The sequence below is a fragment of the Lepisosteus oculatus genome, unplaced genomic scaffold, assembly GCF_040954835.1.
Source record: "Lepisosteus oculatus isolate fLepOcu1 unplaced genomic scaffold, fLepOcu1.hap2 HAP2_SCAFFOLD_45, whole genome shotgun sequence".
Classification (NCBI taxonomy): Eukaryota; Metazoa; Chordata; class Actinopteri; order Semionotiformes; family Lepisosteidae; genus Lepisosteus; species Lepisosteus oculatus.
Window position 1 is genome coordinate 2,136,425 of NW_027167988.1, and position 12,544 is coordinate 2,148,968.

At 44.6% G+C, this 12,544-nt stretch overlaps 5 non-coding genes across 5 annotated transcripts; 3 read left to right on the forward strand and 2 right to left on the reverse strand.

Moving 5' to 3' along the window:
- Positions 1-2,093: 2,093 nt before the first annotated feature.
- trnar-acg (transfer RNA arginine (anticodon ACG)) lies at positions 2,094-2,166 on the reverse strand. The gene has a single exon. It is a non-coding gene; the product is annotated as a tRNA-Arg (tRNA).
- A 1,624-nt stretch (positions 2,167-3,790) lies between these two features.
- On the forward strand, positions 3,791-3,872 carry trnas-gcu (transfer RNA serine (anticodon GCU)). The gene has a single exon. It is a non-coding gene; the product is annotated as a tRNA-Ser (tRNA).
- Positions 3,873-5,215: 1,343 nt separating this feature from the next.
- trnas-uga (transfer RNA serine (anticodon UGA)) lies at positions 5,216-5,297 on the forward strand. The gene has a single exon. It is a non-coding gene; the product is annotated as a tRNA-Ser (tRNA).
- A 1,695-nt stretch (positions 5,298-6,992) lies between these two features.
- trnag-gcc (transfer RNA glycine (anticodon GCC)) lies at positions 6,993-7,063 on the forward strand. Its single transcript has one exon. It is a non-coding gene; the product is annotated as a tRNA-Gly (tRNA).
- Positions 7,064-11,738: 4,675 nt separating this feature from the next.
- On the reverse strand, positions 11,739-11,880 carry LOC138229475 (U4 spliceosomal RNA). The gene has a single exon (XR_011185886.1). It is a non-coding gene; the product is annotated as a U4 spliceosomal RNA (small nuclear RNA).
- Between the last annotated feature and the right edge of the window lie 664 nt (positions 11,881-12,544).

Here is a 12,544-nt window from a genome sequence, read left to right on the forward strand (position 1 = left end):
CCTTAAACAGCTGCATCTCGGCGCTTCCACAGAGAGATGATTTGAAAGCCAAACATCGCCCATTGGGAACACCTTACTATCACTAGTTTAAGAGACTCTTAAGGTCTTGCAGAGGTGCCTGTCTAATAGCATGCGCTTTGCAAGCTATAGGTGTTTAGGCTGAGGCAGAATGCCTGTTAACAAAATGTTTTTCTAAAGGGGCCTCGCACTCTTTTCCAAGCAATGGTCACCATCCCCACCGAGTGTCACAATGTAGTCATGTCCTAGGACATCACCTGTTAGTCTCCATTTGTCTGCCACCAACACTTTAGGTTACGGGGTCACAACCGCACCCCAAAGACCAGAGGAGCCGTTGTCGTTCTGGCGGCGCAGATTGGGCTGAAGGTCTGAAACTGACCCAAGCCTTTCCCTTGAATTAAATGTAAATAAGAAATGAACCCCAGATGCATATGGAATCAATCACGTGTTTCCTTTGAGCCGTTTCAGAGACTGCTCCAGAGTTTACCTTGCACAGATGCGCAAAGATTAATGATGGGGGTGCACGCTTCCAGGCGTCTTACAACTGTAGGGACTGATTAGAGACAATTCGTAGCTTGTGCTCATTTCCCTCTATTCCCCGTGTTGCAGTGGTAGGATGACGTAAATTCCTGCTTCGACACGTAACGGCATTATAATCAAGTGCAGGAGCTGAGGGCTTTAGTTTTGTTTCGTATTCCATGGCGTTCGTAAGCGCGCAAATCAAAGGCAATTCCTGCGTCTAACACGAATGTAAATGCTTTTGAAAGTGCAGTGTGGTGCAGCTTGTAAAATCCTTGTCCACATTTTTGGTTTGTTGATGTTTTTTCTGTCTGCCAAAGTTGCATTTTGACATCCGGACTGGGGGACTTTATCATTTGAACGTGAAGCCAGCCTTAAACCCTCTGAGGCGTGTCTGTCTGCCGGCACGAATCTTGTGAAAGGTATTTTTTTTAACGGAGAGCAACTTTAAAAAGGTTTCCGCAGCCAAATCGCAGTCCGTGTTTGATTATAGGAGGAATGCGGCGGCGGCGAGCTCGCATTTGTCGTGCTCGAGTGGTTAAGGCGATGGGCTCGAAATGCGTTGGGGCTTCCCCGCGCAGGTGCGAAACCTGCCGACTCCGGCGTCTGCCGCACGTCGCCTTGTGCCTGCGCGGCAGAGGCGAAGTGCCGCTTTTCCTTTCCTGGTACTATAACAACGCGAAATCGCTTGGACCCGCTGCCATGGAAATCAATTCTTCAGATAACTACACATTTTGCGTTCGCACCTCTGGTGCTCTACTTATGCCTTTGAAAACCTAATGAATAAAGCTGAAAGAACCGACACGATATGTAGGTGCTGGTAAAGCACGCAGTAAAGAACTGTTAACAGCAAGGGTTTCAGTGGGTTAACTGAGGAGAAGGCGTGATCGCTAATTGTTGACTTTTTATTTGGTGTTAGAAACACTCTTACTGTGCATGATGTGCAACAAATGTAGCCACAGAAATTGCATCACGCTTTCATGTATGCTATTGCAGACACCAACGTTGCCTAGATAGAAAACCGAAATAGCCGTGGGTTTGCTTGCTGGTCTGAAGGATCTCTCTTCGAATCTCTATCATTTGTCAATGGAAGTAAAAGGCGCTGCAATCTCATACGTTCAGAATCAAACCCGCAGCTATTGTTCGACTTTATTTCTTGACTAATTACAACTGAGTGTCGCATGAGCAGTTACATAAACTTGTCCGGTATATTTGAACACAAATGCCGTTCTTCAATTAAAACTAACAGTACATTGTCAGGGACATTCAGTTCTATACAAACAAGAGACAGACAAGAGAATATTTCTACCGTTCATGTGGACTACGTGTTGACTTACTGATCGGAATAATTGAAAGGTTCGGGCTCATAGCCGATGCAGTGCGTGCTAATTAGAACAGCAACGCTGAGCTCTCAGCACCGTACTAAGCCCAGGTGTTTTTCTAAAGCTGTCAGGTGCAGTTCATTTACATGAAGGAAATCTCTTACTGGGTACGATTACAATGCAGTAAGTAGCACAGACTACTTAGGGAGTAGCCCCATGCGTTTAAAAACGACCCGAGCCAGGCAGGAGTCGAACCTGCAATCTCCTGATCCGTAGTCAGACGCGTTATCCATTGCGCCACTGGCCCTGGTGTGACACTGCAGGACTGTAACCCAGTGAGATCAGCACTGCACCTAGTAAAATATTACCCCCGGTCCATTCTTTTCCAAAAGTGAGAAACACCTGTTTTCTACATTTTGTCTGTTTTAAAACCATATCTCTTTAAACCAAACCAAGAGTTTGTCTTTTGCACTGATATTCTGATTCATTTCGATTTCAAAGAAAAAAAAAACATTATCTTCCAAAGCATCATAAAATTGTCCATTCTTCCAGACTCTACTTCTCTCTTGTAGTAGTACAGCAGACCTTTCCAGGTGAGCAGATCACAGAGTCCGAAATATGCTTCCTCCACCAAGCAAAGTACCTGAACATGACTCTGTCTTCATAAAAGCGCCCCTGTAATAAAGAAATTAAATCCGAAATCAAGAGGGCAGTTGCCTACTGAAGTTCAAGAAGTCATCAATTTTAACCCAGCAACACATTAAAGGCTGCATCTATACAAGTACGATTCTAGAAATGCTCACCAGATTACGTTTTAAGAAGGAACTGTGCCTCAGGTTCCGCCGAGATCTTAACTCGGATGGCAGGATTCAGAGTCCGGAGTGTGGACTGATGGCGCACGGAGGGTCCATATACTGTGGATCCCTCAGTGATCTTCCGCGTGTTCAAACCGCCAGCGTGTGACTCCCCTGTCCCTGTGACCTCATTGCTCTGCTCTCGCCTCTGTGCAGCTGAGCCCGACTCATGGTAAAGTGGAAAAAAATATGCCCTCATCGTGGGATTTACTCTGGATCGAGGATAGATGTCACTTTTTTATCGTTGAACAGGATGTATGTGATGTGGCGACTAGGTTCAATATTGTATCCTTTTAAAAGATTAAGGACTGGGGTGAGCGTGATTTACCACCCTTTCAGCTAAGAACCCGACATGAGCACCGTTTAAGCTGCATAGACTCAGTCGTTTAACTCTTCTCCATTAGCAGGGTTAAGGTTAAAGAAAAAAAACATTGCTGACTTCTTTTTTTTTGCCAGCCGCTAGCGCTGATTAGCAATGTTTGTATTTCATGTTTTGCAAGTTCCATCCATTTTAAGAAAAACAAGTCGCGTTAAAGACAGGAAATGAATACTTGCATTTAATTAAGTCTAGCCGTAGGCGGTTGTCTGTAAGGACCAGTTCTGTTCGAGAAGACAGAACAAAGAAGGCACCACTGGGATTCGGACTCAGGATCTCCTGTTTAAGAGACAAGCGCTTTAACCAACTAAGCAACGGCGCCCCGGTAGTGTTGTCCTTTTGCAGCCACTTGGACACACCACTCAGACACATCTGCATTCGGTGTGTGCTCCGCCTGCTCGCTGAGCAAGTTGCCACCTTTACATACAATAGCAACATCGACACCAAGAGAAAGGATGACAAATGGCTTTTATCTGGAACTTTTCATGTCCAAGGAGCTCAATGTGCTTTCTGTGTACAACAGGGCCACTGAACTCCACAATGGCCACTGAACCACAGCAGTGGCTTGCTGGCTTGACATCTCCCAAGGAAAATGTTGAAATCGCATGTGGAACAGGAAAAGGACCCTTGAGTACGAGGGAAAAAAAAGAAAAAGATCATCTGGAGCGCGCCAACCCATGTCTGGACAGCCCAGTTTCATCGACGAGGTGGCCGAGTGGTTAAGGCGATGGACTGCTAATCCATTGTGCTCTACACGCATGGGTTCGAATCCCATCCTCGTCGCTCTCTACGTTTGATGTTGGCTCTCCTTTTGTTTGCTCCAGTACTAGAGCCTTACATTTTCTAGCGGTGGCTGAACATGGTATAGTAGGCTAACGTTGGTATCGAGCAGTGGTAGTAACAGTATTTACGTGCCGCTGCTGCCAAGTGGCTCTGGGTTGAGACCGCGTTTTCACTTACTTGCAGCACAAACGGAGAAAGCGATTTTTGACAGTCTCTCGAGAGACTGCGCTAGGTGTTTAGGGATAGACTTTGTCAGTTCCCCCTGGGATGATGGCCTCTCAAATAGTTTGTGATTCCTCTAGACGTTTATACAGTAGAAGCCTGCTTCGTGGCTTAAATCCAAGCTAAGGAAACGAGTTAGAGGTCTGATGCAGAACTGCGAATTCAATGAAGGGGAACACTACAGTACATTGCACTGTATGTGTGAGGAAAGCTGCCCCCTACTGTTCCTTGTCGACCGAACAGAGGACTGTAAAGGATACCGCCAAGAAACTTTAGGATGCTGGTTGGAATCCAGCTCCAAAGAAGCCCCTTTGGGTGTTATGTAATCAAAAAGTAAGAACAGAGAATCTCCCTTTGATCAAAAGCGCAACAGAACTGTTTTCCGTGGAGCAGGTTTCAGACCCGTAGACCTGTTTTATTTGTAGGGCAGGGCGCATTCCCAAACGCGAATCTCCTGTTTTAGAAATGCTTTGGGCGGCGTGAAGTGAAAATAAGAAGTGGGCTCCAGATGCACATGGAAGCAATCAAGTGTTTCATCCGAGCTGTTTCAAAGACTGCTCAACAGCTTTCCTTTTACAGAGGCCCAACGATTAATGATGGGGGTGCACCCTTCAATGTGCCTTACGACTCTAGGGAGTGATTGAGACGATTCGTAGCGTGTGTTCATTTCCCTCTATTCCCCATGTTGCAGTGGTAAGATGACGTAAATTCCTGCTTCGACACGTAACGGCGTTATAATCAAGTACAGGAGCTGAGGGCTTTTGTTTTGTTTCGTTTTCTATGGCGTTCGTAAGCGCGCAAAACAAAGACAATTCCTGCGTCTAACACGAATGTAAATGCTTTTGAAAGTGCAGTGTGGTGCAGCTTGTAAAATCCTTGTCCACATTTGTGGTTTGTTGATGTTTTTTCTGTCTGCCAAAGTTGCATTTTGACATCCGGACGGGGAGACTTTATCATTTGAACGTGAAGCCAGCCTTAAACCCTCTGAGGCGTGTCTGTCTGCCGGCATGTATCTTGTGAAAGGTTTTTTTTTTAACAGAGAGCGACTTTAAAAAGGTTTCCGCAGCCACCTCGCACTCCGTGTTAGATTATAGGAGGAATGCGGCGGCGGCGAGCTCGCTGTAGTCGTGGCCGAGTAGTTAAGGCGATGGATTTGAAATCCATTGGGGACTCCCCGCTCAGGTTCGAATCCTGCCGACTACGGCGTCTGCCGCACGTCACCTTGTGCCTGTGCGGCAAAGGCGAAGTGCCGCTTCTCCTTTCCTGGTACTATAAAAATGCTACATCGCTTGGTCCTGCTTCCATGGAAAGCAGTTCTTCAGGTAATTCTACTCTCTTACCAAAGCTGTTAGGTTCCTTTCCGTGGTGAGATGGGTTGTCATGCAACGCTGCCACATAGTGCCGACAGACAAGTGTGTTGCGGGAGAAGAGAAAAGTGTTTGAAGATTTAAGAGTGTCTTAGGTGGAGCCAAAATCAAGTGTCACAAATGCAAGTGGGAAGATTTCCAATGTTTAATATGGTCAAAATAAGCGGAAGTTACCAGCTGGTCCGGCACAGTCTGCCATGCTTTTGTCATATACTGTAAAGTGGTGTGGAACTGGGTGTCGAACTGGAGCCTCACCATTTGCATATGTGAGGCTCCAGTTATACATCGAGTGTCACATTAAATGACAAAAATGAAGAGAGTTAAAGCACCTGGAGAGGTTTTCTTACAACTTTTGAGCTGACACAGTTTTGGAAAATGTTTCCTTCACGGTGCACTGAACAACATAGGCAGCCAAGAGTCTCCAAAACAAAACAGAATGGACAGATAGGAGAAAATTCCCACTCGTCCTGAAGTTCCCAAAATCCAGCACTGAGCGTAAACAAAGTGTCTAAGTAGCGTGGGAATGCTAACCCTAACCCTAGCTGGAGTTTGAGCAATCCGGCACTGAGCATAAGAAGATGAGTCAAAGTAACGTCTAATCGGATTAGTTTCCTTAGAGCTGGTTCAGAGTTTGCTCAAGAGTTTACCTTTCACAGATGCGCAAAGAAGAATGTTGGGGGTGCACGCTTCAAGGCGCCTTACAGCTGTAGGCAGTGATTCGAGACGATTCGTGGCGTGTGCTCGTTCCCATGTACCGTACGACCCGGGGTGCAGTGCTAGGATGACGTACAATACCGCTTGGGCACGTAACGGGGTTATATGCAAGTGCAGGACGTGAGGGTCTTCGTTTGTTCGTTTTGTTTTGCTCTGCTTTGCTTTGTTTTGCTTTCCATTGCGTTGGTAAGAGCGTAAATAAAAAGGCGATTCCTGTGTCTACCACTAATGTAAGAGCTATTTCAAGTGCGACGTGGTGCGGCTTTTCAAATGCTTGTGGGCATTTCTCTGTTGTTGATTCTTTTTTTGTGTGTAACAAAGTGGCATTTTCATGTCCGGACGGGGAGACTTTATCATTCCGACATGAAGCCACCCTTAAGTCCTCTGAGGCGTGTCTGTCTGCAAGGCTTCTATTTTGGAAATGTTTTTTTGAAACGGAGAACGACTTTGAAATAGGCTTCCGCCGGCGCCTCGCGATCCAGGTAAGATTGTAGCAAGAACGCAGCGGCAGTGGGGCTTGCTGTAGTCGTGGCTGAGTGGTTAAGGCAATGGACTAGAAATCCATTGGGGTCTCCCCGCACAGGTTCCAATCCTGCCGACTACGTTGTCCGCTTTCAGTCGGTGTGTTTCGGCACAAGCAAAGAAGCGCGCCTCTTTGCTGTTCCTGGTGGTTTTAAAACGCCCAATCGCTTGTACCCGCTGCCTTAGAAATAAGTTCTTCAGCGTCCGCAAATGGCATTTTGCAGCTGGAAGCAGATGTCGACGCGTTTTGCACAGAGCACCAAAAAAGCGTCTTTTTTGAAGGCCCAGGCACTGAGCATTGGTGGTTCAGTGGTAGAATTCTCGCCTGCCACGCGGGAGGCTCGGGTTCGATTCCCGGCCAATGCAGTGGCTTTTGCAGCGAGCGGCTCCATCACTTGCATCCCCTTGCAACTCGCAACTGAAAACCCACTGAAGCTAAGCAGGTGTGAGCCAGGTCAGTACCTGGATGAGGATGAGCTACAGGGAAAAACAAAGCTTCCAGCTGGAAGCGGTGTTAATGGTGCCGGCGGGGGGGCGCTCACCCTGAGGTCTGTGCGGGTCCCAATGCCCCAGTATAGTGACGGAGATGCTGTGTTGTAAAAGGGCGCTGTCTTTTGGATGAGATGTAAAACCGAGGTCACAGCGCTCTGTGGTCATTCAAAATGACCACCAAAACCTTTGACAAAAGCTCTTGGTAATTGATGGTCTTCAATAATGCTTCTCCTTTAGGTACATTTTAAATCAGCTGAAAAATGCTGTGAAATGGGGGGGCACTTCAGGCCAGTGTAGGATTTGGGTTACAAGAACCATGAAACTGCACGAGAAAGCCCGTACACTGATTACACGGCTTTCTATTCAAAGGAGGACAAAAGAAATTCCCTGAGTTTGATTTTTTGCAGCACAGAGAGGAGCACTGTCGTGAGGCTGGTTAGCTCAGTTGGTTAGAGCGTGGTGCTAATAACGCCAAGGTCGCGGGTTTGAGCCCTGTACGGGCCAGGTCTAGGTCCAGGTCCCTGTTTGTGAAACAGGCAAATGACTGTCTCAGGGGCCCATTCCTCATTCTCAAGACACATGTATGCAGTATGTACACCGTGCATTGAGCAATAGGGACTGAATACACCACAGGTAAGGTTAGAAGTCATTCTGAGGTGCCACATGTGAGGGATACAGCTAAGCATCCGAAATGTAGGGTTTGAGACCCTTCAGGAGTACTGCATCCTTTGAGACAGACCCGTGCATGTTAAACAAATGATCATTTCTTTCGGCATTAGGGACTAAATATACTAAACGTATGATGCTAAAATGTTATTTTCACATATATTAATGTAATAAATGATTGCTTATGCTTTATAAACAAATCTAATTAAAATAAAAGCTTACGTTTTGTATTTATCTTGTACCATAGAACATGATTTGCTTTGTATTTCAAGCCCACAAAGTGTCCAAATGTTCTATGATCATTTCTTTCAGCATTAGGGACTAAATATACCAAACGTATGATGCTAAAATCCTGAAAAAAGGATGTGCTCCATCTCGTCAGTAGATTGGATTCCAAAACTGATTTGGGTCAATATACATTACCTTTGAAATTAAAGTACAGTATACTGTAGGGAACCATCAACTTAGAAAGCATTGGCCTTCCCTGGGGGTCAGGTAGGTGCAAAAGATAAACCTTTATCCTATCTTTATCTTAAGATAAGTGGCCAAGCAGTATTTTTCCAAGTTTCACCAAGCACATCATGTTGCCATAGTAGACAAAGTTCTATAAAATGTTAAATAACTTTTAAAAAAAGCATCTTGGTCTTACAGTACTGTACAAGGTGAATTAAACTGTCCCTGGTAATAAAAAGTAATTAGAAGCATCTCAGAAACTTTATCTCTAGAAACATTAGCTGTTTTATATCATGTAATTTAGTGTGATGTTGTCAGAATTCAAGGACATTATCACACACAGAAATTGGTTCAGTTAAATCTAAAAAACACAGCTAAACATGGGTTTAAATGTAACAGAAGTCTTACCTCTTGTCAAAAGATTTAATTCAAGAAGCAATGTAATAAATGATTGCTTATGCTTTATAAAGAAATCTAATTAAAATAAAAGCTTAAGTTTTGTATTTATCTTGTACCATAGAACATGATTTTCTTTGTATTTGAAGCCCACAAAGTGTCCAAATGATGCACTACATGATATAAGGAAGATTATCACATGCATATCGGTATTATCTTTCTTATGAAAATGCATTCCTTTCATTACCTTTTACTTTTTAAAATGAACTCAAATTGTGTATAATGTAATAATTTAAGTAGAATAGATTCAGGTAGGAAATATAGAGTCATGATGTTTATGGCTGACATCATTTCACATGGGTGAATTTTAAGCTAAGAAATAAAAACATTTACAATGAAGATACCATTGCTTAATTTTAAATGCCTTTAAAAAATAAATACCTCCTGAGAATAATTTGCCACTCCCAGATCCTTGGTAAGGTACTGTTTGAATCCAATCAGGAGAGGAGCATCCAGGGAGTGCTTTCTATAGAGTCCAGCTTGGGCCACTCTCTTCCGGCCTGCTGATACTTTTTAACTACTCAGGGCCTGTAAGGATATAAAACACCGGTTTAAACATTTTATACCTATAAGACAAATTAGAATTTTAGTAAAAAATAGATACATCTGAAAAATAAAAAGTCTTACTGCTGATAGAGTTCTTCAGAGCTCACATCTTCCCCTTCCTTATCCGCTTCTGTTTCAGTTTCTAGAGCAGCCTCTGGCATCTCTTCCTCCTGGACTGCGGCCTCTTGCTCAGGGCCGCTGGAATGCAGGTAGATTCTTTTCAACATGCTTTTACATAATATGTTGTAACAATGATTTCAAAAAGAAACTACAGAAGCCTTACAGATTAAAAATATCTCACCTTGCCAATGTGTCTTCAGGCTTCCCATGTACAAAAAGGCCCAAGGACTCTAGCAGTCTTACAACCACTATCCTGTTTGCCTCACCAGACACGATCTCTATTCTGTGGTAATCCACGATGACCCCGTTCTTCAGGTGATTCATCATGTCCTCCCTCGCCTGTTGAGAGGCCATCCTGATGTTTTCTGCCGTGGCGTGCTTCATACACGCCCTCTTCAAGTGAGCAGGAAGCTGATCAAGAGTATTCAGGCACATCTTGCACACCAGGGGAATCCTCGCGGGTTTCCTTTGAAAATAAATAATACCATCTGTGTATAGAAACAAGCTAAGACTGATTTCTTAAATTATCCTTAATTTTCTCTCTCATAGTTTGAGCATAATGATTTTATTGCATTTATATAAGAATTGCTCATTGCTCCTAAATAAATAATGGTTTCATAAAAAAGTGAACACTTGGTCTCAGTCACAGACTTTCCAATAGAAGCCATTGTGGAGTTCAGCAACTGCAGGTCCTAGAAGTGGGGAAGGAATTTTAAAAGAGAAATTGAATTACAATACAGAAGGAATGGCTGAGGGATCACTGAAATATATATATACAAATTCCAAAGACTGAGTCCATATAGAAACAACTACCTTTCATTTTCAGTATAAGAAAAAAAAAACATTATCTTCCAAAGCATCATAAAATTGTCCCTTCTTCCAGACTCTATTTCTCTCTTGTAGTAGTATAGCAGACCTTTCCAGGTGAGCAGATCACAGAGTCCGAAATGAGCTTCCTCCATCAAGCAAAGTACCTGAACATGACTCTGTCTTCATAAAAGCGCCCCTGTAATAAAGAAATTAAATCCGAAATCAAGAGGGCAGTTGCCTACTGAAATACAAGAAGTCATCAATTTTAACCTAGCAACACATTAAAGGCTGCATCTATACAAGTACGATTCTAGAAATGCTCACCAGATTACGTTTTAAGAAGGAACTGCGCCTCAGGTTCCGCCGAGATCTTAACTCGGATGGCAGGATTCAGAGTCCGGAGTGCGGACTGATGGCGCACGGAGGGTCCATATACTGTGGATCCCTCAGTGATCTTCCGCGTATTCAAACCGCCAGCGTGTGACTCCCCTGTCCCCGTGACCTCATTGCTCTGCTCTCTCCTCTGTGCAGCTGAGCCCGACTCACGGTAAAATGGAAAAAAATATGCCCTCGACGTGAGATTTATTCTGGAGCGAGCCAGTGTTGCGCATAGCTGCCTTCAAAGCAGTTAACCCAGGTTCGATTCCCGGCCAACGCAGTTACGAATGTTTTCAAATGCTGTCATGAGCCTTGGATTGTGACTAGCAAAGCGAAGCCTTTTGAAAGAGCTAAAGCACTGCAAAACGGAATTGAAGGAGAATCTTACAGGGGATTCTGAGCAGTGTCTGCATACATGCAGTCAGATAAAGGTGCTGAAAGCTTGAGCTACTCTCAATGTCATGCTGCCCTTCCCCGGAGTAAATCTGTTACATTGAAAGAATGCTTCTGGCAGGTTCAAAAAGAGACCCTTGTTAATTGGAGAAATCAATGATTTCGAATGAATTCTGTATGCGTTAAAAGACAGCTATACACAGAAAACATGCAGGACACTGCTCATGATGTTTCCCGAGCCGAAACACAGTGCGTTTTTCCAAGCCATTTGACAAAGCCCACCCACTGAAAACTGCAGCAGATCGTGTAAAGACGTTCAACTTTGTAACTACTGCACGCACAGGAAGCAGAATAAATTCCTCTTTTCAAACTGTCAAAGGTTTGCTTTGCGAACGCTGCAGGACATCGCACAATCTCTTTTGAATGGGGACAAACGATTTCTTATGGGGCGCAGTAAGTACAGACGTTTAAAATGCTCCACTCATGCCGACGATGCAGCATGAAGAAGCGCAACCTAACGTTTGACAGACAAAAGCCAGGCGCCGCTACGAGCAATATGAAATCATACTGACAAGCACACGGCGTTTCGCGCTGACACAAAAGTAATCTCGACAGACGCTGTTCTCTGCATAAAGCTGAAAGAGCGTTTCTGTTGACACGTAACAAGTTCGTTTCTTTCTACCATGATATCACCGTGACCAAATCTGTCTTTAAACACCTTGCTCAGTCTCTGACGAGACTGTCAAAAATTGCTTTCGCCGATTGTATTGCAAACCGGCGGAAGCGGGGTATTGGGAAAAGTTTTCAACTAGCAATAATCACGCCTCGGCTAACCCTCACAGGCTACGATACTGCCACTGCGCAAAGCTGACGGTTGCCAGGCAACCGCGGGGATCCTATGGAAATCGTTATCGATAGTGTCATGGCATGTCGTTGCTATAACGCTTCATATTTGTCGTCTTCTTCTTCTTCTAGCTTGAGGTTTTGAAGAATTTCATGACAGACAAGGGCTCCGTTGGGAACAAAGGGCGTTGTGAGAAAACCGTTGCTTATTTTCAGCAGCAGAAATACAACCCTTTAAATACAAGATGACAGAACAATGACGAAGGGCATGCCGGGAGGAACTCATGCACTACAGAGGAAAGGGGGCGGGCACGTACAGTTCACATTCAAGCCACAAGTACTCCTCTTGGATGTTGCACAAACAAATCCTAACGTCTTGAAAGCATTGCAGCATGTTTGTGTCCCACTTCCCGTGGCTGCGGGACGACTGACACGAACGGACAAACACAATCTGTGGCGTTTAGCGTGACATAGTCTTGCAGGCATCGTGCTGTCTCACTGCAATATTATACCGCTGGAGGAAACAGTCCATCTGGCCATGAAACTCATTTGAACGTCTAGCTACAGCAACTAACAATATCATGATTTATTCAGGATGTGTGGAATCAGCACGTCCCGGAGACAGCTTCCGAAATCGTGAGCATTCTCTGGTGGTAGGGGCGTTCAAGATGGCGCTCAGGTGGGAGGTAA